The sequence below is a fragment of the Hesperophylax consimilis genome, chromosome 3 (genome assembly GCF_061612785.1).
Source record: "Hesperophylax consimilis isolate HC1 chromosome 3, BYU_Hcon_1.0, whole genome shotgun sequence".
Lineage (NCBI taxonomy): Eukaryota > Metazoa > Arthropoda > Insecta > Trichoptera > Limnephilidae > Hesperophylax > Hesperophylax consimilis.
The window spans coordinates 1,530,471-1,557,827 of NC_142838.1; the positions used below are offsets into that span (position 1 = coordinate 1,530,471).

The 27,357-nt window shown below is 35.4% G+C and overlaps 1 protein-coding gene and 1 non-coding gene across 2 annotated transcripts in view; one reads left to right on the forward strand and one right to left on the reverse strand.

Moving 5' to 3' along the window:
• LOC149424818 (agrin-like) overlaps positions 1-27,357 on the reverse strand; it is a 683,339-nt gene that overhangs the window by 391,277 nt on the left and 264,705 nt on the right. The window lies entirely within an intron of this gene.
• Positions 24,210-24,282, forward strand: TRNAA-GGC (transfer RNA alanine (anticodon GGC)). The gene has a single exon. It is a non-coding gene; the product is annotated as a tRNA-Ala (tRNA).

Here is a 27,357-nt window from a genome sequence, read left to right on the forward strand (position 1 = left end):
CCTTTCCCATTCCCTTTTTCCTATAACTCGGTTTTGTCACCTGTAGAAAAATTAAGAAAATCTCATGAAAAATTTCCTAATTGCAGTGCACTGCACGGTTGTACACGCGTATTGTTTTTCGTATGTAATCAATCTAATTTAATTAAAAATGCACGGTCACATCCTTGTACTCCATTAAAACCTTATTCTTATGTCTTTTTAGCAAATAATTATAAGCAATAATTAGTCGCCTGAAATTGAAACGGGAATTGAAACCGTGCCTTCTGATGTCGGGTCAGGTGCTCTGAAACCACTGAGCTATGTCGGATTATTTCTAACCCGCCAAATAATTCAATATGTACTGGTACCTCAATCAACAATTACTGCTTATTATATTTTTCCACCTGTAAACAAAAAAAAATCATTTTTGTAGGAAAGGCTTTGTTAGTGCTAAATTTCTCACTAATTATTTTTACTCGGGAGATATTTTCAATTTTTATTGATATTTCAGGCGACTAATTATTGCTTATAATTATTTGTTATCCTTTATACTATGCATAAAACCTTGTCTTATAAACATTAGTTTATCACAAAAAAAGTCTATTTCGAGCGTGTGTTAGACAATAAATAAATAAACACATAAATAAAAGTGTTAAATAATGCAGTAATAGGTATATTTTGTAGTTTAAAAATACTGCTATCGTTGTGTTTTAAATAATACCATTTTTTACTACAAGCCAAACTCTTCATCGTTTCGTACACCCTCTCACAACTTACAAACCCGAAATAAAATGAATGAATAGTGATACATGATTTAATAGCTACCTTTAGCAGATGTTCCTCCAGATACTCTAGGTGATGTATTACCTGAAAAATTATTTACGTTCATTAAACAAAGAAAAAAATGCACCAAAATAGAAAAAATTCAATAATGTGGTAAGAAAATGGCATAAAATAACTCAGTATTAGAGACTCCTTTTTTCGGACTAGAAATAATAAAGGGTAAGTTTATACATCCATTTATGTTGCAGATTAATAGGAGCTACTGCTTCCTCTCTGTTCTGTGCGATCTGAAGATAGAGCGGATACCAAAGCAAAGACACGGAATACCAAAGGTAAGACGCTTTACATGGAAATTGGGTTTTTATCTTATTCCGATTCGGGAACTTCCAACCTCCGAAATGAAAAGGTTTGCAGATTATAAGCGAGGGCGTCAGATATTCCGCTATTTCTTTGCCAGAAAATTTCTTTCGGGAAAAAATCCAATTCTTCCCATGAAGGAAGGCTTAATCTAATTTATCACCCTAAAAATTACAGGTTTCGCTTTGTAAAATGAAATATATTATTAAAATAAAACTATTCCCTGGAAAGTACGACTATAATATATTTTCTAAAATCGCTTGAAAGACATTGGATGTGCATTTACAAATAGTCATTTACATCGACGGTTCTCTTTTAATGTCGATTACTATCTATATGTTTAGATAACTCTTCAGAAACCAGAATTATAATATTTTTAAAAATATACTATATATACATAAACAATAATACAAAAAACCTTTGTTCATCCGCCAAAATAACCTCAATCTATGATATAATGTCATATATCAATAGTTTTGTTTCAATTAATAAGACTTACGATTGCTCGGTAAGGTTGTTATAGAGAATTTTACGACAATTGATGAAACATATATATAACCGTCCGTGATTTGGTGAATTGCTAAGAAACACTGAAAAAAATGCAATTTATTCTCTTTGTATAATTTATCTTTCGGAACGAAAACCTTTTTTGCGAAAAGAGATCTGATTATATTGAAGGTCGAGCATAAAATATAAAAATTTATGTAGTTTGCCTAAACAAAATATCCACAGAGACACCGAATTTTTATATTTTACAAAAAAAACTTGTCCATCACTTTTTCTCGTAAGCGTACAAACAAAATTTCAGCACTTTGCCTGAAAGTCGCTAGTCGTCCAGTTAAGCGCTATCATGAAACACGCTGAAGGTTGTGTTAACACGGCAAGGCTGTAGATATGAATAAGGCAGTACACGGTATACGTATGGGTAGGTATATAAGTACAGTGTCGGGGCGGCCGCGTCCGCAGCCCCAGTCCTAGTGACGTGACTTATCTTGCTCTCGCCTTTTAAATTTGTCGGAGTTGGCAGTGATTAAAGACTTTAGCGGAGCCGAGCTTCCTGTTCAGGTTTCGTGGGGGCCGGCCTTTTAAATGCCCCGCCACTGTAATCTGACAGATTAATAACAAATTAATCATATCAAAAGATAAGATAGTTATTTATTAACGAGTATTTTCGTGATTTTACAGTTTTTTAATTGCTTTATTCTGTGTGTAAATATTAAAAGTGGGTCGCGTCAAAATAGAATGATGAATTTTAAAATCGGGGGAAGGCGTGGGTTCGAAATGAAGTATTTTTAAAAAGAATTTTACATGAACATTTTTCAACCTTGATACTCGAAAACATTTTTAGATACATCACGGTAATATAAAACTTATGATTTGATTGTTTTTTAGAATGCTGCATTTTAATATATAGAGGTGTTATTTTGTACTCGCTATAGTTATAGGGTTCTTTTCAGTTATCAGAGTTCGGAAATTGTTTAGCTCAAAATGCGTAAGAATTAAAGACAAAGAAAAATAAATAGCTATCACTTAAGTAAGTTAAAAATAACAATATAATCGTATAGCCGCCCCGGGAATCATTTATTAGATAACCAACACCCAGTCACCCCGAGTAGTGGTGATGGGATTCATGGGGGTAGGTTTGTTCGGGTCTTGATGCATCTGCCCGCCAACTGCGTGGCAGGCCGGGTCAGGAGAGACTGATTGAGGAAGACCCTTTGACCTCGCCAACAGGACTCTCTGAGATCATCGCCTTGCACCGCAATGGTAAGGATGGATTCATACGTGTGTCACTCCTGAACACACTGATCCCGGAATCCCTACCCACCCCTTATACATTTTTCCTTCCCAGAATTTTTACCCCTTCTTTTTCTTAAAAGACCCTCCAAACAGCATCCTCAAAGATGACATAGGCCCCGAGGGGAAATATTTTCTCTCAGAGTCTCTTTGGTGGAGCTAATGTAAAACATATTTATTCATTTATTATTTCTGGGTCCATGGTTTTCCTGTTGTCTGCGATAATGTGCCAAAACGCTTTCAATATTAATATTTTTAAAATTACAATACGTCAAAAATGTACATTGGTACAAAGAGTACAAGATAGAAAAATTTTATAAAGGTAATTAATTATGTTAATTAAAATATTTTATTTGTAAGTAATACTAAGTTGACAAGTGAAATTCTTTTCTCTTTCATTTGGATACAAATTTGTCTCATCTTATAATTAGTCGAAATACTTCCGTCAAATGAATTAATTTCAAAGCCCAATTACTTTCAAAGTAATAAAAAACACTGAAAAACCACCAAACAAATTCGATGAACTAAAGTGCTGGTCACAAAAGTAAAGTAAATATGTATTTATTTTCATTAGTATCCTCAGAAAAAGGCAAACCGACCTGACTTGTAAAAAGCACCAAAAATGAGTAAATTAATGAGTGGAAATTCGAAGGAACACGATATAATTTTGTCTAGCTTTAGTAAGATTCCCATCACTATTTATTTAGGATTGTGTCCCCCAAAATGGGTCAGTTTAATTTACCTCTTAACTATCTATAAGTAGGGTATAGAAGTATTATTTTTATCAATGGAAAAAGACGAAATACTGTAGTATCAATTAAGGTATTTCAACACGGCCTCCATAGAAAAGTGTTCACGAATCTGACTTACATCCGGATAGCATGAGCATTTATAGATATACGTACCTTACCGCTGAGCAGTTGCGTAATCTTATCCATATTTCATTAAACTTTTAAAACTAAAGCTCCTTGTACAAAATATTTGAATTTACTTTGCTAGTTGAAACTATTTTTGTTGCCCTAAAATAATTTAAAAAATGTTTTATATTTTCATGAAGTTCACAAATCGCAAATTAGAGATGCGCATAAATGACATTCTTCTCTATCTTGAAAATGATGAACTTTCTTCGACGTTGATATGATGTGTCATGTGTTTCAGCGTTATTATCATATTATAGCATGTGGATGTACGAGTTGGTACTGGTGTGCACTTCGGGCTTCCGGGACAAAATTGCATACGACAAAGTGTACACACTGTACATAGTTTCCTTGTCAACAGGTAGGCGAGTGACGACATTTTACTCTGCATTAGAGAGGCAAAGCTTTCACAAGAGAACATACTCAAACAGATGAAAATAATGACACTGTATTTCTGGGCATATTAGTGGGAGCTTGAAGGAAAACAGGTGCCAAAAACCCAATTGTTTTTTTTGCAAAACTAGGTACGTACGTAATGACGTTTAATTTTATTTTGTATCGTTTGATCACGTTTGTATTGTAAGTATTTTACAGGTCCAGAGCCAAGGTATTTTTTTGGCAGGTGGATAAAATAATGTGGATAAAAGTTAAAATACAGATGGCAATTAGCTTAGATCCTATTAGATTTATTTTTATTTTTTTACATTAAAATCGGGTTCAGACCGTCCTAAGACCCTGTTAGAACCGAATAGAAGATCTACATTTTATTCATATTTCTAAAAAAATTGACAAATCACATTGAAAAAAGTAGTTCATTTGGTACTAGATTTATTTATGAATGACAAATATAACATATTAATATTAATAATAGTTCAGAGAACAGTAAACTTTGCACAAAAGTATGTTAATGTTTTTACAAATTTAATAAATCAACTTAAATTACCTCTGAAATTGTAAGATTTGTGGTAGGGACTTAAAAGCCTACCTACGTAATTATAAACCCTATATTTTATATAAATTTTTCTTTTTAAATATGGAAATATATAATTTGTCCAAAGAAACTAGTCACTATCTCAATGACAGTTATTTTTTTAAACTTCCTTTAGCTTATATTGAAAAAAAGCGAACAAAGTTCAAATAAACACGATGATTTAAGATTTGAAAACCATTAAAACAGCCTCCGACATAAAATGGAAATGGAACATACAAAAAATTAAAAACGAAATGCCAAACAATTAAAATAGGACTTCGCTTAACTCAGTCAATTATTTCTAATTTTGTACCAGTTAATTCATGAAGAATTTCCATTTAATTTTCATTTAGATGTATAACTTTTCCACTTGTTTATTTTTCACCGGATTTTTTAACCTACAATGGGCATCTTGGGATTGGTGCAACTTAAGGATAAATTGACCCAATTCAGAATATACAATTTGAAAAAAAAACATCAAGGTTTTTTAAAACAAAAGGTCATGATCATATATTGCAGTTAATATTTTCAAATAGCGCTTACGTTATCAGATGACTTCTGAATTATAAACACAAGAGTATCATAGTTTCTTGTTAGACGGTGGCCCAAGGGATGGGATGATATCTTTTCTTGTGAAACACGGGAACATTTTCTCGCAGAGTGCATATTCTGCGACGCTTCGCTGAAATGATGGCTTCATAAAACATCTCTTGAAATATGATATTCTTGTTCCTAAATCAAAGATCTGTGGCGAGGAGATTCAGTCTTCTGCCCCAAGGAATTCTAGCGCAGTTATAACGCAGTGTCCTACTTATTCCGTCGTATACGAGCGGATACTATATAACTAGGGTGCAGAACTGAAGTGCCATGGAGTTAGTCTTTTATTGGATGAGAGATCGAGTGCTGAGCGAGCGTTTGTTCTGCTCCTGAATAGGCACCGGTAATGTCCTCATGTCATCTCCTGATCAATGACAACGAATCTAGTTCCTCAAAACAAATTCCTATGATTTTTTCACCTATTGCGTGATTTGGAGAATTCTATCCGTTTACAGAGATATGGTTATCTCTTCCAACAGACTGAATGATAGTTTTTTAATCCAGTTTTTTTCAGAGGATGCAAAACTCAAGAAAATATTATTTCTAAAAATAAAAAAAACTTTATCATGCTAAAAGTAAACATTCACATTTTTATAAAATGTGTTACTTTTTTAATGTGAAACTGCACAAAAATCCCAACTGCTCCCATCCGATTGGAGCCAGTGAGAATATGCCATCCCCAATTTGGTAAGTAATTGAGGCTGAAGGTTGTGGGTAGGAGAAGGATATGGGGAAGTGGAAGGTGGGAAAGTATCTAGCCATTTAGATCTGGTCATCAAACACGGCCAAAGCCATTTTAAACAACGTTTGAATTCTGAATGGTGGTCCTAAACCAGGGCGATACTGAGAGTATCTTGCACTCGGGAACGTGCCGAAAATATACAATATGTTATTTTAAATGAGTAATTTGTGAAAAAACACCAAATTAATCAATAAAATTTAGTTGCACATGCCGGAATTTGAACCCGCCACATCCAGCTAGCTAATCGAGAGCTTTTCGAGTACTATATGTGTTAACGGAAAACAAAAAATTGAAAATATCTACTGTATATGCAAATCATTCAAGAAAGAACGTTACCCCTCTTATCTGCATTACACTATACAAGCTAGAATCTCTTTATGATTTTCCTGCATTTCTTTGCGAATTGAATATTACAGTAATAATTAGAAAACAAATATCCATCAGACGGTATCATTTGGAAAAAAAATACAGAGATCACACACAGATCAAATGGGCCGATAAACTTAAAAGGCAGGAGAATTGCCAAAAACAGAACAAACTCGAGACATTAAGGCCGAAGCTGAACCTCAAATGTTGGATGAAGAAAAATAAGTACCTACAGATAAAGTATATGCTTTTTGTTCGTACAGAACTGAAATCCTTCTATAAATATGTATTGTAGTGTTTCAAACACCACAGTTATTCTGAAAGGGTCGTTAGCCGCTACGCAGTAACGCCGTGACGTGCGTTATATGGTTAGACCACACCTCAGCGTGTACCGCGCACCAGTACACGAATACAAGTCCAATAACGCGAAACAAGATGAAATATGCGGTATCAGATGAAGACGGATGTCCTGTCACAGCCTCCGCCGCGGGATGAGGTAATGCGTGACGCGCTAAATACATACGGCCTGTGAAATAAGAAATTCATATTTTTATATAGTTTTCCGCTACGAATAAACACGATTATAATTTGTTTCGACTGGTTGCCACGCATTATTGCCTGAACAATTTGTCTTGAGTAAACTATTTTCATATCTTGATGCCCTTAAAAAACAATTATTAACGTAAATAGATACCCGTTTTCTTATGTACTTTTTACAGCAAAATGGTTCATTAGACAAGAAAACAACTTAAGCTGAAAACAAATTCCCCACATCCTGCCAATACCAGTATTTTTTTTAGCATTTAAAATAATTTTCAAAGTTCAAAGTTTTTAGATCTCTCAAAATCACACCAAATTTATAAAAGTGACGAGTAAAGTCATCATTCACCAGTCTCAAAAGTCTACTTTTTTTTCAACCGGTGCTGTATTTTGTATGGGAGTTTATAAACGTTTATATTCTTAAGATTACCCGCATTTAACTTTGAAGAACACTACTTAAAATCTTGGCATCTTGTCACTAATCCTATCGCAGACCATAGATATACTAACGTAGACTAGTTGTGACGTTAGAAAATGTCAGTATCAGCAGATTCAGTCGTACCAACCAAACAGTGTGTTGTGATGTGAGAGTGTTTGATTCGTTTTTAAATAATGATTGTTAAATTATATATATATATATATATATTGGTATATATATATATTTTATAAGTATTATTATACATAAATATAAGTTTAACCATAAATAGATATAAGTATTATTAAATACATAAATTATATCAGAATCAGCGTTTAATTAGTTAATTTGATCGATATGAATATATGTATTTAAGCTATAATATTTTTTACTGGATTTCCTTATTGTTTACGAATAAATTCCTTTTAGTGATACCAAACGAATTTTCCAAAGCTGGCTAGAGCATTTACACTTTAAGAACTCAACACACCATAATATTTGAATCTATGGTATTACCTATTCTTTCTCACTGTTTTCTATTTTACTATTGTAAATGGGTCGGTTAGATGGTCAAGCGGCCCTAAATACCGGGCTTCTATCCAGGCGTGGAGGGTTTAATCTTCAGCCAAGCCTCCAGCATTGCTCAAGCAATATTTCAACTGATTATGATTGTAGTACCTACTCATAGAAGGAAACTTCATCAGGTATTTCGTCACCTGGAAATGTTTGTATTCTTCATTGAAAATAATTAGGTTTCTAGGTTTTCAGCATCAATGGCTAATTCAGTTGGTAGCCAGGAAGAATTGGCCGGCTTCTAGGTTTTCAGCATCAATGGCTAATTCAGTTGGTAGCCAGGAAGAATTGGCCGGTTTCTAGGTTTTCAGCATCAATGGCTAATTCAGTCGGTAGCCAGGAAGAATTCGCCAGCCTCTAGGTCAAAGGTCCCCAAACTTTTTTGCCCCGTAGACCACTTTCCAAATATTTTTTTTTCCGTAGACCCCCTGCCTGCCGAATATTGAATTTTCCTAAAACTATTGACGTCCCACGTGATAATCATTTATTTTTTCGTTAAAAGATTCCCTTACCTTGCCTGCCCTACAACCGGGTGGCGATATAGTTCCCCTGCTTTTGCATTGTGCAGACAGGATGAAGATGGAGCAGGATAAGCAACGGGAATTTCTTTCTGTAGCTGGCCCTACAGAACTGCCCAGTTCTTTGTTAGCGCTTATTCCGATCAGTTCTTTTTGTCATATGATATCCGATTCTTCAACATTCTATTTCCACAATCAAAATGTCTTCAAACTTAGTTTCGAAGTCTGTGTGAAGTACATCTAAATGTTGAACGTCATTATTACCCTGGACGTTTTTCAAAAACAAGTTGGGGAACTAGGAAAATTCTTTTTAGGCTTCCAATGTGCAATGTTTTGGTTCAATATATTAATTCTTATGATAAAAACAACGTAGACTCTATTTATATACCTCAATAAACAACTTTACGATATACAAATATCAAATAAGTAATTTCTCAGTCTATTATTAGTATTACGTAAACTGTGTTATTTGTGTTAGGTGTATTGTGTCATTTACGGAACTCCTAAATATTGAGTAGAGGTAAATGGGGGTCCGCTCGTTTGTACCCCCATTTGAATCTCGTGGAACCCCAAATTTTTTTCTCCTTGACATAGACCCCCAGCAAGCTGATATCGACCCCTGTGGGTCCATATAGACCACATTGGGAACCTCTGCTCTAGGTGATCAGCGGCAGCATGGTCATTTGATTATAAAAGCCGGCACACGTAGACGCCCCACTATTTTAATAATGACAGATGCGTCTGGCTCAGCTGATAGAGTGCCGGCCGTAAACAGCTCTTGCAAATTTTTGTTAATTGTTTTTGGGGTGTTATGCGGTGTTTCGCTAACTCCTTCTTTAGCCAACGTTTCGGACAGCATTGCAGTGTCCATCATCAGGGCATATGTGTTATTTGAGGTTGTGGTGAAATGTGAGCTTATGTATGAAGTTGTGATACCGTGTTGCCAGCTCCAACCCTCTGAGCTAACATTAACGTATCAATTTTTTTTATTTAAAGTGGTTTTCTTCGTTTAGCTCTGGTGTAGCCGTCAATTACACAACCTCATACATAAGCTCACATTTCACCACAACCTCAAATAACACATCTGCCCTGATGATGGACACTGCAATGCCGTCCGAAACGTTGGCTAAAGAAGGAGTTAGCGAAACACGGCATAAAACCCCAAAAACAAATAAAAAAAGTACTTTTGGCCGTGAAAATCTTAAAGCTCTTGCAAATAATTGTAATTTTTAAAATGATTGTGCCGTGATGGAGGATTCAGTTGACACTCAGGAATTTATAATTTTTAATTATAACTAACAGATCGCGATTTAACTGGAGGTGTTCCATCCACTCGTGGTAATTTTAAAACTTGACTGACCCAATATTGTATTTTAACTGGGTATTTAAAATTTCGCCAGCAAGCGTTTTTGTGACTAACAACAAACAAAAAAACTTGTTTACTGTTTTAAACGCAGGTGTTGGTATGAGTCAGCGTCGGGTGTTCAATATTCTTTTTTTTCCGGCTTGAATCGCCTAGTAACCGAATATTCTGTTGCATTTTTCAAATGGCAAATTTTATAATATTTAATCCAATAATATCATGTTTTCAAGTTCGATACAAAAGTGTAAAAAATAATTGTCATGGAGGTAGCGACGTTTCTTTTGACAAATTTGGATTAAAAATGTTACATGAAATGTGTTGTTTATAAAATGATTATAATTTTATCAAGCAGGTAGCTATTTAAGTACCTACCAACTTACAAATCTTATAGTTTAAAAGGAGATCTTTTTTCGATTTATTAAATAAGAGAAAACTAGATACATTATTTTTTGATGCTGGGTCAGTAAACTGTTCAAGTAAATAGTAATGTAATAACAGTTACTAATTACGATACTAATTAACTAATAACTTACTTTACATAAGGCATTATCTCCACACATGAGTACCCTAGAAAAAAAATCTCTCAGAAGGGTTTTTTTAGGGAAAGGAAGAAGAGAATATTTTGGGAAGGAAAATGTATGATGGGTGGGTAGAAATCTGGCGGTCAATGTGTTCAAGACTGACGGACGCATGAATCCTCCCCTCCCACTGCGGCGTAACGCGATGGGTCGAGCTAGAGTCTGGCTAGATAGTTCAAAAGGTCTCCCTTAACCAGTTTTTCCCGATCCGGCCCGCAACGCAGTAGGTGGGCAGACGTATCCGCCACTAAGACCAAGACAAACCTCCAGCCCATGATCCCGGGCTATCCTGCTATGCCACCAAACGTAGCGAAACACTGGGTGTGACGTATGGCCAATAATTATGATTATGGTAATCTAACAAATGGTTCGCGGGGTGGCTGTACCCATACCCGCCTTTCAAATTGAAATGAATAAAATCACCAAGTATCTGTCCACATATTGACAAGCTACCCTACTTATTTATCAGTAAGTATAAGATTATAAAAAATAAATTATTTTATCGTAAAATTTAAATACACTGTCCACAAGGGTAAATAAAGGAAAAATCAATTTTATTTACTGCCTGGCCCAACAATACATAAAGTCCGATGTACCCCAAGACACTAAGCCCGCCCGAATATAACCCCAAAAAACATTTTGAATTTACGGCAATATTTTTATGAACCCATACACGTATGAGTTAACCTTTCATATTCGATGGGTTTATCCAAAATTTTATCGTGGACCGTTAATAACTAATGGAGTAACACCGAACCCTCGCAGACCTCTGGTGGGTTGCGAAGGTTAACAATTTACTCTAATGAAGATTTATTTTAGGCCACTAGATAAAAAAGTTAAATAAAGATTGTTTCTTTTTTTTAGGAAACTTTTTGGTATGTTTGAACTTTGGGCTTTTTTATATTCTGTACTTTATTTTATTGCCACCTTTTATATCGTGCAGCCACGTTAAAATATCCTCTGATTTCATTTTAAATTGGAAGTTGAGGGAGAGTTTAATACAGAATCACTTAAATTTGAGTAAATGCCCATTAGTTACGTAGTCATGCTTCGTGAAGTAACATAAATATGAAGATTGAAATTGCTTTATTTTTTTATAAGCCGTTTACTTTTCTAAAAACTTGACACTTGTTTAGACTTCAACATTTATAAAAATGAATCTAATAGTTTTCATAAAATAAAATAAACTTTTTTTCTTGTATTTTCGCCTTTGACTTAACCTTGTTATCATTTTAGTTCCAAAACGTGTTACAAATTACAAAGTCGACTTCCGAGGAGAAAATTCACCCATTACGAATTATTTTTTACTATTTTAACTTTAAACAGTACAAAAGTTTTTTTGTTTAAATTGAAATTATAACCTATAGTAAAAATAAAATAGCGAAATGTTCATTTTACTACGCCAATCAAGAGAAGTAGCTCTCGAATTTGGTGCAGTAGTTTATAAAAATAATATAATATAGTGTAAAATGATACATCTTAAGTACTAAAGAATGTTATTTTAAAAATATAAATTTGGTTTGAAATGAAGTTACTGCATTTTGTTTATTATTACAAGTATTTAATTTTTTTAAAAAGAATTTTGCTTTTTTCTTTTAAATCTGTTATTTATTACAAACTTTTTCGGAAGACTATTCAAATATTTTATTTCTTTGTACATATTGTTCATTTGCTGCTTAGAAAGCGGAGGAATTTAGGTGTTATTTTTATGCCTAATCTTTTTACTACCTTTACAGGAATTGAATATTTTTCATGTGCACCTCCCTCCAATAATTTCGTGCTAATGTCTGGATTAACGGGTAATCGACTTTTTTTAATCTCTTACTTTCTTGATCTAATAAATGCATAAATACATTTATGTTCACAAATGTGTCTGTTTCCTTTCATATGTTGGTCTACAATGACTCCGAGGTATATTTTTTGCTGTGTATAATTAGGTCGATGTAAGCATTTTATTTCGCATTTATTGAGAGCAAGTCATTATTTTCATTTATATTTACTGTATCGAACGTCATCAGCATCATCAATATAAAATGTACATCAATTATAAAAAAACACAACAAAATGCCATCATATTTACCACTGTCGAAAACTATGTAAAACCTTCCATAAAACTAATGTTGATAAACCTGCCTTACATATAGGTAACTCATGTTTAAAAACCTGCCCTGCCGTTTAACGGTAAATTTTATCGCTCGGACCTAAAAGGCAGTTGTCTCGCTTCAACTCAAGCAACCATCTTACTCTGGCTAGGCAGCCGCTGATTGGCTAAGCACAAAACCTGCTTGAGCGACCCACGTGTATCCAAGAGATTTGTAAAAAAATACAAATTTGCAAGCCCTTCCTGTAATAATAGGAAACAATGTTAACTAAATAATTATGTACAAAGATACTTATATGTTAATTAAATAAGCTCGAATAGAAATAAAATATGTTACACGTAAGATAATTATGTAATCAGCGAAACTCTGAAAATGTTACAGAGATTTGACCACTTATCTTGTAGAATATGTCTTATTATAACTAAATAAACAATATTGCGACGATGTGGTTTTGGCAGGGCGACAGAGGCAGATAAGGTCTAATATTATAAAATATTCCTATATTTCTGAGATAAACAGATTTAATCCTACAAGCGTGGCGAGCTTCATAGCAAGAAAAAAGCAAGCTCGTTACGGGAATTTCATAATACAATCAAGGGTCGGAGGCGCGGTCCTATAGAATCTTATAAAGGCGCCGCAAAAACCGGTCCCTTACCATTCCGCCATAAGCCTTGGACCGAGCAACATCTACCGCTGTCCGCTCTGCCTGACCCGCTTCGCTACCTGAGAGCAACACGCTGTGTTTGATTTCAACCCGGTTCCCCCCCCCGCTCCACTTCCGCTGTCTACTGCTACTGCCTGCTGCTGAGCTCGCTGCTCACCGACAAGCCAACGACGCCCCGACGTCGCGGCGCCTCTGCCTCGGGCTTCACTGAGCCTTCCCAACAGCCAGCCTCGGAGAGAGGATCTGCCATTGCCTACTGAACCAGCCAGCGCCCCGCAGAGCCGTTACCGACTGAGCCTGGAGGGATACAAGAAGTTGCACCCGCAATAAAAACCAACCGCTTTTATAAAAGCGTTCTTTTCAATATGCAAATTACAAATGTCGAATATATCGTCTTTCTCAAGACGCATTCATTTATGCAAACATACAAGAGTCGATATTCCCTGGATCGAGGGGACTGAACGTTGCCGACTGAGCCAGCCCGCCTGCCAGCCCGCCTGCCAGCCAGTCCCGGAGAGCCTTCCCTCCAGCGTGCGGTCCTGCTCACTGGCCCCGATGTCACAGAGCCGTTACTGACTGACCTTGGACGAATACAAGGAGTTTTATCCGCAATAAAGACAACCGCCTTTATAAAGGCGTTCTTTTCAAAAGCAAATTACAAATTTCGAATATATCGTCTTTCTCAAGACGCATTCATTGAGGCAAACATATTACAATAGTCGATATTCCCTGCATTTTTATGATATTTTAAATAACTCTGTAATGATTCAAATGAAATACCTCAAGTGCTTTATTTGAATCATTACACAGGACAAAGGTAAATGTGTGCCGGTGCTTATATTTTATAGTTTTTTCTTGTGCAGGAGAACACGTCCCGTACATTTACGATATTCCAGTTCTCGGCCTCCCTGGTCGAGGGGTAAGGCTCTCGACTAACAATCCTAAGGTCGAGGGTTCAATTTTATTTAATTTGTGTTATTTTACAATTTATTCATTTAAAATAGTATTCATATAATAAAAAGTATATTATTTAATATATTAAATAAAAACAGTATTCTTACGGCAGGTTCCAGAGTGGAAAATACTCTCAGTATCGCCATGGTGTAAGACCACCATTCAGAATTGAAAGTTGCTTGAAATGGCTTTAGGCGTGTTTCGTGACCAGATCTGAATAGCCAGGTAGTCCTCCATCTTCCTCTTCTCCATCTCCTTCTCCTCCCCACTATTTTTAGCCTCACAACATATCCCAATTGGGAATGATTTAGTCTTACTAGCTCCAGAATGTGGGGAGCAGTTGGGACTCTTATGGGGTATTCACATAAAAAAGTCCTGACCCTTTACTGTGATGATCATGTCGTCCGCGAAGAAATAACGTTTCCACTGAGGTTTCGTTTTGAAATGCCGTTAATATATTGGGATAGTTCTATAAACGTTGAATTAATTATTAACATTAAGAAAGAAACGTTGAACACATTTTTTTTATTTTACGCAAAAAAAGTGAAAGTAAAGACAACTGAAATTTTCTTAGTTAATATAATACGTAGCTATACATAATATTTTACGGTGAAAATCAATAAATAACTAAATTTCTATTCGACATGTTGATGTGTAGTTCATGAACAAAGCTTCATTATTTAGATTCAATGATGCTACTGTGACTGTTATGTAGTAGGCATTAATCAATGATATGTGTGTTTTACTCAAAACGCGGTGGTCAGCGCTCAATCTGTTCGCAAAATACTAGTGCGGGGCCGTTGCAAACAATAATTTCCTCGTAAAACCACAAATCGTATTCAGGATTAGGGAGGAGAGATGAATAATACAATGCCACCGCTACCTGCCGCACCTCCTACTGCCGTATCTGCTGATGGTTACTGGAGGCTAGCTTCCCATACCCTGGACCTGCACTCTACACGGGCTCCCTACCTTCCACATCCCTCATCCTGCCCCCCACACCGCACCGGTACCATGTCCCACGTGCTCTGTTTATACAGCCAGACTACTGACAGTACTGTCCAACTTCACTGTTTGTGAACCTAACTAGTGACGGCTTTCGCAACGGACTTTAAAAAACGGCAATACCAGCGTTTGAATACATTTAAGTCTCTCTCGGACTGCGTTCTCCAAGGTAAATATTTCTTCGGTGAAAAAAACCAATCTCTTATAGGTGAGAATACTAAGGAAAAAGATATCCAACACTTGGACCATATTATCGTCTCATAAGCTAATGTGTAGGTATATATAGTCACGAATATTTTAATCACCTATGTTGAATTTTGATTCATGTTCACAATTTTTCCAGCAAACTTTCGAGTTTGGAAAAATACACTGAAAATGATTTCTCCGATTGAATTTAAAAAATTATAATTTCTAAGTACGTTAAAACATATTTTGTGAATAATAATAAAATGTATATTTGTATGTATAACCTACTTTATGGAATGGATGTGACAAGATTGGTTTCGTGTTATTTCAACTTTTGGCTGTTGAAAGGTTAATTGTTTCATTCTATGATTACCAATGTCTTTGCCCAAACCTTTCAATGCTAACAGTCAAGTTTACAATAAAATAATAAATGTAATAAAGAAAAGTGCCTCCGATGTAAAAATAAAGGGTCGCAAAGGGTGTGATTGTGTTTAATATCCTGCCCATGAGAATATGAGTGTGAATTGGTTTGATTCAGGCCCTCACACCCCGTTAGTAAGTCTACCCGCCTCACGCGGGCAGTGGAAGAGTGGGAGGTGTTCAGGGTAAAAGTGGCGCACTTTATGATTTATGTAAAATGTTTAAAACGCTGGGATTTTTAGCGTCGGTGCAGTATTTATTGCGGCCAACAAAGCCCGCGCGAAAGTTTTCCATGTAATCAAAAATTATTGTGGAAGGTTTTCACCCGATTTCGGATAGAAATTAAAATAAATCCCCAGTGCGTTGGCCTCTAGCAGTCGGACCGTAATTCATTCATTGCCTTTTTAAGTGAATTAGTGTCAGGTATTTGTTTGGGCGTGTGAATCAAAAAGGTTCGCGTTTTTAATCCCTTATTCCGAGCGCCGAATGTTTCCGTTTACTAGACCGTTTAACAATTCGATGAACTAACAGAATAATTAACAAACCAGATTTGAAACAGCCATTTTTCACGAGAAAAATGGAAACAACAACTTGTTTACATTATTTTTAACATAAAAATAACAAATATTTTATCTGTAGAATACGTTATTACATTAATAATTCTGTTGTTTTAGGAATTCTGTAAATACCAGAGTCAGCTTTCGTTTCTAAAAATTATTAAATGTTATAATAATTCTTTGTGACTTCTCTAGTGTAATACAATCATTGGTCGTATTTTCGTATAATAGTGGGGTTGAATTTGTCTCGAATAAAATCAACAAATTCTTAGTATTCATGTGGTCGGGAATTCTAAGAATCTTCTAGTTATTTTTTATTTCGACTGATTTAACTTTATATTTTAACTGATATTTTACAGTTAGCAGTACAAGCACCTATCTTGATTAACTTAAAACTTTAACTTTTACAATCTCGTAAGAACCACGATGTACGATACCGCACTTTACTTTTGCCAATTTTATTACAATAACTGAAGAGATAAGCGACATAAGTACCTTGTGGGTAAGTTAGGCCATTTTTATCTTACTTTAGGTGTTCCGTAACGCCGATTGCTTTTGACAGGCTGTGTAATGACCAATCATATCGTCAGAATTTAAACTGTATAGTTTAAGTTCGCACAAGTCAGCTAAAACGACGGATAGCCGTGAGCCGAGCCAGTTGCACAAAAACGGTTCGTCCTGTCAACTCTCGATCGCCGGTTGTCTAATCGGAATAATCATAAGACGTATTTTTATCGCAATTTAATCTAAAATAACGAGTGCTAACAACCACGCTAAACGTCCCAGTGCTGACAGATGATGCTCACTATGCAGATTTCACCATCTCCTCCCGGTAAGTTGATTGTGAATTAACGTTATGTATTGTGTTTTTGCATCGCCTGTCACAAGCCATATAATTCATTTATACTTTATCTGGGTGGAATAGCCCTTTAAAGTGCGGCTATTCCAACCCCTGTTCGTTCTTCGAACATTTTTGGTGCCGAAACTAGGGAACTTTAAGATTATAATCTATCTATGCCAAAACGGATAATGCTGTGGAATGTTTCTTAAATTTTGAATAATAATCAATTCGAACAGTAATTAGGTAGGTACCTAGCGCTTGAGTATTTACGACCTACCGCGCATATAATTATAATAGATTAAATTATTATCATTTATTTTGTTTCGTTTTTGGGTACGTTTCCAATCGTGTTTATTCAACATGGCCCCAGCCATTCAAACATTGCGCCGGAAACGGACATTTGCAAATAATAGGTTAGTCAAGACACATGAAATAGCAAAAAGCGCTTTGCACGATGCAACTAAGTGCAACTTACTGTTAGCGCATTATACTACTCTGGAAAAGATAGTTCTTGAATTTGAAACGTCTCACGCGGAAATATTAGCTTTAGATGACACAAACGAAATTGATGAGGATAAAATTCGCGAAACCTTTGACGAGATGTATTATCAAATTGTCGAAATTTACCAGGAGTTAACCAGTCAGCCTCTCGATTGTAAAACCGCAAATGCGTGCACAAACGTTAAATTACCAAAAATAAACATTCCAATCTTTTCTGGAAATGTCAAGCAATGGCCCGAATTTTACGACATGTTTAACGCTCTGATTCATGAAAACAAATCTTTATCCAACATCGAACGCATGCAGTATTTGTTCTCATGTTTATCTGGAGAAGCTTTAGGGTTAATTCGGACATTTCCAGTACAAGGAGCTCACTACGTTGAAGCATATCAAAGATTAATCGCGCGCTATCGCAACGCGCGTGAACTCGCATTTACGTGTTGGCGGGAAATGCTAAATTTAAATTTTCCGCCTACCGATCCTTTTGAATTTCGTCGCGTGTTCGATGTATTTAATGAAGATTTAACAATTTTAAAAGAATTGGATCTCCCAATAGATAATTGGGACTTCGTGCTTTGTTATTTAATTCTGTCGAAATTAGATTCACCTACAAGATGCGCATTCGAACAACTGCAGTCTCCTACCGACCTGCCTTCATATTTGAAACTCAAAGAATTTCTTTATAACAAATGCGAAGCTCTTGTACGAGACTTACATTTTTCGACTCGCGATAGCAGTACTATTGACAAACCTCTTGCACGGAACTTTCATCAGGCTGCCAAAAAACGCACTTCAGCGCTTCTTTGCGATCTTAAGAAAGGACAGCCTAAAACAAATAGGTCCTCGAACTCCACCACTTACCTGAAATGCTCCTGTTGCGGGGAAGACCACTCCATTTCCAAGTGCAAGGTATTTGCACTCAAGTCAGTTCAGGATCGCCTACAGTTTGTTCAATCACACCGTTGGTGTTTCAATTGTCTTCATTCTTCTCATTATCTTAAAGATTGTAAATCTTTGTTTACATGTCAAAAATGTCAGCAAAAACATCATACTTTGCTCCATCGAGACGAAAACGCTTCTTTGGAAGATCAGTATCAACACTCCACGACGTCTACGGACCAGGAGCCTTCTTCCGACTCTAAAATTCAGGTCCTCGCCAACTTAGGAGACAAGTCCATAGTACTATTGTCAACCGCCAATGTTGGCATTCGCGATTCATCCGGCCGTTTCCAAACCTTTCGCGCATTGATCGATTTGGGCAGTCAAGCTCACTTCATTACCGATCGTGCTGCGGAGCTCGTAGGCATCCCTTGTCAAGCCAGTTCTCAGAGAGTTAGCGGCTTAGGCCAATCTTCCGCAACCACGTCAGGAATCATTCAATTAGAGATCGGTGTTAAGGGACGGGTTCTCTTCAACATCAAGGCACTTACGCTGCCTAGTATCTGTGACAACATGCCAACTGTTCGTCTAGATAAGTCATCGTGGCATCAGTTGAGAGATTTGCCTCTTGCCGATCCTGACTGTCACAAACCGGGACCAATTGATCTTCTTTTGGGTGCTGAGGTTTTTTCTTCTCTTCTGAGACCTGGTTATTTGAATGGTGGTCCATGTCAGCCATCAGCTTTCAATTCTGCATTTGGTTGGCTTCTTCTAGGTTCAGTTGGTTCGAAAACTGCTCATGAAACGAATTCTTTCATCGTTACTAACGAAGACCGGCTCCACGAAGAGGTCCAGCCACTGTGGGAGTTAGACACCATTCCCCAGTCTTCACACCTCACTCCTGAGGAACAACTTTGTGAACAAATGTACTACACTGACCACTCACGGGACACTTCGGGAAGATACATCGTATCCTTGCCTTTCCGAGAAAGGGGAAGGGATATCTCTTTTCCAGGGTCGCGTGAGATCGCTTTACGTAGATTCCATTCCCTCGAGCGCGAACTCATAGCAAATCCAACCTTACGTGAACAATATTCTGCTTTCATGACTGATTATTTACACAGTGGTCCCATGACTCGTGTTCCTGGAAAAGATTTGCACAAGGGAAAGTATCACATACCTCATCATTGCACTCTTCGTCCAAGCAGCGCTAGCACTAAGTTAAGAGTGGTTTTCGACGCCTCAGCGACGGGTGTGAACGGATCCTCGTTAAATCATACCTTGCTTATCGGTCCAAAGCTTCAAAAGAACCTGCAGGAGCTTTTGCTAAAATCCCGTATACCATCGGTAGTGTTTACTGTTGATGTACGACAAATGTATCGCCAAATATTGGTTCAAGAACCAGATCGTGCTTTCCAAAGAATATTTTGGCGTTTTCATTCGTCGGAACCCATCCAAGAGTGCCAACTAAACACTGTAACCTATGGTGTCTCCTCCGCCCCATTTTTAGCCTGTCGTACTGTCAAACAGTTGACCAAATATGAAGGTTATGATTTACTGCTAGCGCGTCGTGTGCTAACTTCCGATATTTACATAGATGACATCGTCACCGGTTGTAACAGCTTGGAACAAGCTCAACAAACGAAAACCGAAGTTATCGAGCTGTTCAAACAAGGTCAATTCGAATTGCGGAAGTGGGCTAGTAACAAACCAGAATTACTCGCCGATCTGCCTCCGGAATACTGCCTCAATGACTTGGTGTCCATGGATGTTGATAACTCTCACATTCTCAAGGTATTGGGATTAAAGTGGGAGCCACGACATGATACATTTTCATTCGAAGTCTTATGCCTCGATCGCGAGTTTACTAAACGCACTATCCTCAGTGAAGTCGCACGGGTTTTTGACCCTCTCGTTTTTCTATGCCCTTTGACGTTTTTCGCCAAATCCCTAGTACCAAAGTTGTGGGTTCTAAAGGTTGGGTGGGATGACACCCCCTCTGTTGACATTGTTCGTCAATGGGATCGTTATGCTAAACAATTACCGCTCTTGAAGTCGTTCAAAATCCCTCGATGGGTGTCATTCCCTCACATGGAGTCGTGTCAACTTCATGGCTTCTCAGATAGTTCGGAACTTGGATATGGCGCGGTAGTTTACTTGCGAATCATGGATGTTGACGATAAAGTTCAAATATATTTGGTTTGCGCCAAGTCTCGAGTCGCCCTCACAAAAAAGATTTCATTGCCTCGCCTTGAACTGTGTGCGGCAGTTCTTGAGCAGATCTATTAAAATTCGTCAAAGATTTATACTTACCATTGCTTCCGATCTCCAATACCTTTGCGTGGTCGGATTCAACCATCGTGCTCGCCTGGTTACGTTCTCTTTCGTGTCGCTGGAAGACTTTCGTGGCTAACCGTGTCAGTCACATTCAAGATGTTCTCGAAGTGACTTCCTGGCATCACGTGTCATCTGGAGATAATCCAGCGGATGTCGCTTCTTGTGGTCAATCCCCAGCCGATCTGATCGATCACACGTTATGGTGGGCGGGGCCTTCGTGGCGGATCCAGTCATTCGATTCTTGGCCGTCTTTCGATAGCAATGTCGACGAAATTGAACTTCACTCTGAGGAACGAGTTCGATCGTTATTTGTCCAACAGGACAAAAATCTGGTGGACCTATTACTAATTAAATTTTCTTCGATTCAGAAGATCCAACGCATTCTCGGTTACTGTCTTAGATTCATCTACAACCTACAGAATAAAGAATCTCGTCGTTTGTATCTTCCATTAAACCGTGCCGAAATTCACACTTCACTTTTGACAGTAGTTAAACGCACTCAACACGTACATTTTAATGATGATATTACGCGCTTGAAAGAGGGCAACCTTATGTCGAAACAAATGCGGAAGCTTAATCCCTTCATTGACGACCACGGTGTGCTCAGGGTGGGTGGCAGGTTATCTCGATCTGGGCTCGAATTCGAGTATAAACATCCTGCCCTACTTCCTCGCGAATCTAAGCTTACTTCTCTTGTGATAGACGCTCTACATCGCTCTACATTAACCAAATTATGTCCATTGCCTAGTCAATGTGACTAATCATCTTCGCTTCCGCGGCGCATTCTTTCTTATCATTTTCATTATTATTATTAATATATATATATATATATATATATATATATATATATATATATATATATATATATATATATATATATATATATATATATATATATATATATATATATATATATTTTCTTTTTCTTCTCTCTTTTCACTGTTTCTTCGTTCACGCAACGTTCCACAGCATTGCCCGTTTTGTTTTCTAAATTTTTTTTAAAATACACGTTGTTGTATTTTGGTGGGCGGAATGTTCCGTAACGCCGATTGCTTTTGACAGGCTGTGTAATGACCAATCATATCGTCAGAATTTAAACTGTATAGTTTAAGTTCGCACAAGTCAGCTAAAACGACGGATAGCCGTGAGCCGAGCCAGTTGCACAAAAACGGTTCGTCCTGTCAACTCTCGATCGCCGGTTGTCTAATCGGAATAATCATAAGACGTATTTTTATCGCAATTTAATCTAAAATAACGAGTGCTAACAACCACGCTAAACGTCCCAGTGCTGACAGATGATGCTCACTATGCAGATTTCACCATCTCCTCCCGGTAAGTTGATTGTGAATTAACGTTATGTATTGTGTTTTTGCATCGCCTGTCACAAGCCATATAATTCATTTATACTCTATCTGTGTGGAATAGCCCTTTAAAGTGCGGCTATTCCAACCCCTGTTCGTTCTTCGAACATTAGGTGAAATTGATCACACCTTTTCAAATTTGGAAGTTCTCTATCGGACTGGATGGATATTAACACTCATTGGCCCGTCATGGGCGTAGGAGTCAAAAGGTCAAAAGTAAATTGGAACCAGTAATTCGAAAGATGGTCATATCTCGAGGAATTCATTCAGTAAATAATAATGATGATAGTACAAATAATAGAAAAAAATAACGATAATCATATTTTAATCATAACAATAACAATAACATGATAATAACAACGAAAACAATATGTAATAATTAATATGCTATAATAATAACAAAAACAATATGTATCAATGGATATACTATAATAATTTGTCATAATAGACCGCATAGAGTTTTATATGACAAAATTTAAAAAAATAACTAATATCATTGGTATCGCTATTCTAAATTCATGTAATATTAAAAAATCTGTTTCTGAAAAAAATAAGAAAGAAAATAAGATTTAGGAAATGAGATTTAAAGAATTTGGCATTCTCAGACTGTAAAAATATTATCATTTGTTATTTCGGCTACTGGAATTATACCTAGCCCTTTATTTATTTATTGTTATCAAGTTTAATTTGTAGAACTCCATTTTAATTTAAATTTTTTATATATTCAATAATATTATTATTCAATAATATTATTATTAGATTTATAAAAACAGTTTATTTTTAAACAAGTTCTGCTTTGTAATTATTATTTCAATGCCTTTAGAAGGCGAAACAGCTGTCACGCGTAATAATAATTACACAGCAGAAATTGTTTAAAAATAAACTCTTTTTATAAATCTAATAATAATATTATTGAATATATAAAAAATAAAAATACCTAGCTCCCTTATTCAAAATTTAGGCTTATTAGATCTGTCAAAGAATTTATATACAAAAATGAAAAAAACATTTTCCAATTTGATCTCTAGTGATTTGACGTGTTGTTCTTGTATTGTTTTTTGTTTATTATGCTTATATAATGCACTTGCATAATGTGGATTGACTAGATGATCATTTGTGGAAAAGTGTGTGGAAGGGTTTAATTTTTCCTGTGGGGAAGATTTAACCCGGACATAGATCGAAAAAAAAAATCATGTAGATGTGTAAGCCAATAAGACTGTAACGCTATACGAAATGTTGTAGCGCATCACGGCATTATAACCCAAAAATAAATCACGATGATACTTTTGGACTTGAAAACCTCAAATCATGTTCAATAACAATGTTTGTTTCATTCAACTGAACAGAGCAGTGAGTGCAATACTCTGTCTCTGTCTTCCATATAAAAGCATGCATATAAATTAATTACATTCTGATCACATGATATTAAATTGAATATGGGATAAATAAAATATAAAGTTAATATGAATATAAAGATTTAAAGTGAAATGATAATAATGTATCTTTGTTCAATTTATTCTGGTTAACTTTCATTTTGTAATAACACATTACGGTATTTTTATATTTTTACTATTCATGTGTATAGTAAATAGTATAGGACGCAGTCTGTCATACATAAATCTGAGTAGACCTAATTTCTATTTTCATTCAGAGACTAGGTGTACCCCGTTTATTTTAATGTGCGACATCTGTTGACTTTTCTGCAAATCTAGGATGAATATTTTTTTTTAGAATGACAAAAAATTTTTTATCTAAAGACACTGTCTAGATTGCATTTAGTTCTGGTTGAATCTTGCGATCATACATAAAGATAGTTGCCAATAAAAATGTGCTATGAAAAAATTAAGACTATGTTCGTAGTTCTTATTCGAAGTATCATTCAGTTAAATATGACCGAAGGAGATAGGGTCGCATTAGCTCAGTTGGTAGAGCGGTGCCCCGGCAAGGCAATGGTCCTGGGTTCGAGTCCTAGATGTGACCGTATCTTTTTCTGATTTTTCTATTTCATGTTTTCGTTTAGGAATCGCTAATATTGTCTTCAATAATTAAATATTACAATTTGAGGTTTTACTCACTAAGTTATTGCAAAAAAAATAAGAATTACGTTTTTATTTGTAAGATTACTATTAACACTATCACAATCTCAGTGGTTGTTCACAGCCAGTGAAAAACACGACATAATTTGAAAAGTTTACATGTTCTTTGGTCTTGAAATTTTTCAAAGTACACTTTCAGTTATTTCACTTTAACAATGGGCAGGTGCGCCAAATGATACGATTCTCCTGCTGCTTTTTATTTTATCTTCCGCAACAAGAAATGCCTTCCCCTTATTTTGGGGTGCAGAACAAACCTTTTTCTGGTCACGACTATAAAAACGTTTAGAAATTTTTCTAGCAGAAATTTCTGAAATGAAAGAATTTCTTATCTTCAATACAATCCAAATGATAAACACATCTAACAAACTAAGTCTACACAGCTTTGGGTTTAATCTGAATGTTATATAATCATAAAAATTACATTTTTCATATTTTTTCACTTACTTATAACATAATTAGGGAAGAGAACATAACTTGCCGAGTTACCTAGAAAAAAAGTTACTCAGAACATAAGTCAGGAAAATACCGAAAACTTTCGCATCACTAAAAGTATTCAGCAAATATACACAGGTGTAACATGGCCTAAATAATAAAAATCATAGCCACGTGTAGGGTAAACCAGCTTACAAAAGTTGAAATATATCAACAAAGTACTGCTTATTTAATACGACAATATGGAATAAATTAAACTTTTACTATAACGCATAAAAATAGTTCTGAAAAGTAATATGCCAGAGTTTTCGTAGCTGACAACTGCAAAAAGTTTAATAGTGTCTGTACAGAATTTCTTGGTCCACGCAACTTTTTAGTATTAGGTAATCTAAAGAACACTACTCGGAATAGAAAAGTTGCTATGCATGGCTTTAGCCTATTTAGTGACCAGGTCTGAATAGCCAAGTACTTACCAACCTTCCTCTCCCACGTCTAGTTCGTCTCCACACACCCCTTAGTCTCACAACATATACAATGTTAAAGTCCAAGTTGTTACGAACAACTACCTATTTTCAGTGAATAAAGATTTTTCCGCATTGAGTAAAATAATAAAACATTTATTTATTTGTAATACATAATACACACTTATATATATTATATAACCATACCAAATAATTCTCAATACTTAATGTAAGAAGCATTCAATAAAAAAATCACCATTGCCTTTATTGTTGAATTTTTTTATATCACTTCTTCTTAGTTTTATTTTAATTTATTATTTAAAGTACCCAGTGAGGCCCACATTAAAATTTTTGAAAAAAAAAAATTATTGTATAAATAAAATGAAAGAATGAATTATATCTATCATTATCATTTAACACGTGTATTTCCTTCGTTTAGCACGCGCATCGTGTTAAACGGTATCTGTTTCACTTTATACAATGACTTATTCTTATGGCGTGTGGGGTTCAAAGCGTGTCAAGCATTTCTTGTTGATTCACACCGGATATAGGGCGAAGTGAGACTTGGTTAAATATTATTTTATGAAATATGCATGCGCAGAACCGGTCACTTATATTTTTCATACTTAAATATTGTGTGCTAGACTTATTTTTAAGTCAGTCACGAACATCAAAAGTCGAAGCCCGATGATAAATTATCAATAACGTGTCACGGAGTAAAATGATCCTGTTATTATAATATTAGTCATTCATAACATATCAAGAACACGTGTTCTTTTCGTGATAAATATCATGACCGAATGCCACAATAGCAGTATGTCAATATCAGAATGAGTATTTGTATGAACACGTGTTCCGCCATCCTTCGCTTTTATTTATTTCATTTAAACGCCCATAGGGCTTTTACATACAATGCAATTATGTTTTTTAAATACAATAACAATAAAGAGTTAACATAATATATGAAAATATACAGATTACATAAAATATAAGATTTAACAAAACATAGGTTAACAAAATATAGGTAACATGATACAAGAGTTTACGAAACGTAGGTAACATGAAGTTTAAGTAAATGAAATAAAAATATATGATCTGCCAATATCCTCCAAATCAATTGAATGAAAAGTGATGAAATTGTTGTTCACATTAGCCTATAAACTATGTAACTTTAATTAAAAATCTCTATAACGCAAGATTATGATAAGAATCGACAAAAAGTCTAATAGAAAAACATTTAGTTTAGTATTACAATATTAAACCAAGCATCCCAATATTAAGTTAAGTATTATAACATTAAACCAAGTATTATAATATTAAACTTAGTATTACATTTTTTTTTTTTTTTTTATATATTCAATAATATTGCACGCGTAATAATAATTACACAGCAGAACTTGTTTAAAAATAAACTGTTTTTATAAACCCAATAACAATATTATTGAATATATAAAAAATAAAAAAATAAAATGGAGTTCTACAAATTAAACTTAATAACAATAAATAAGTATTACAATATTAAGTCAAGTATTATAACATTAAACAAAGTACCTACTATAATATTAACTTAAGTATTATAATATTAAACTAAGTATTATAATATTTATTTATTTAAACGTATTTTGTAGAGTAGTAGAAATAGTTCGCATACTCCGTTTAATGTTTGCCAAGTTCATATTTGACATACGGATTTGATAATAATGTGTTTATAGGCTGATAGACATTCAGTACCGTTAGTGTTCACGCAATATTTATTCCCTGCACTGTGTAGTCGGTTCATTGCTGAATTTATTTCTGCTTTGGTACCTGCAATGTTACAATGGTAAGGTACCTTCTGACGAACCGTTCTACTAGGCACATGAAAGTCGATCAACCTAAGGAGTTTAGGGGAGTCAAACATGTTATTAACAATTTTATAAAGAAAAAAGAGATCAGAACATATTATTCTTTTTTTTTAATGTGGCAAGGCCCATGACTTTCAACAGTGAGGTGTAGTTAATGTTTTCAATAGGAATATCTAATCTATAATTTATGTTACGTAAAAAATTATGTTGGATTCGCTCGAT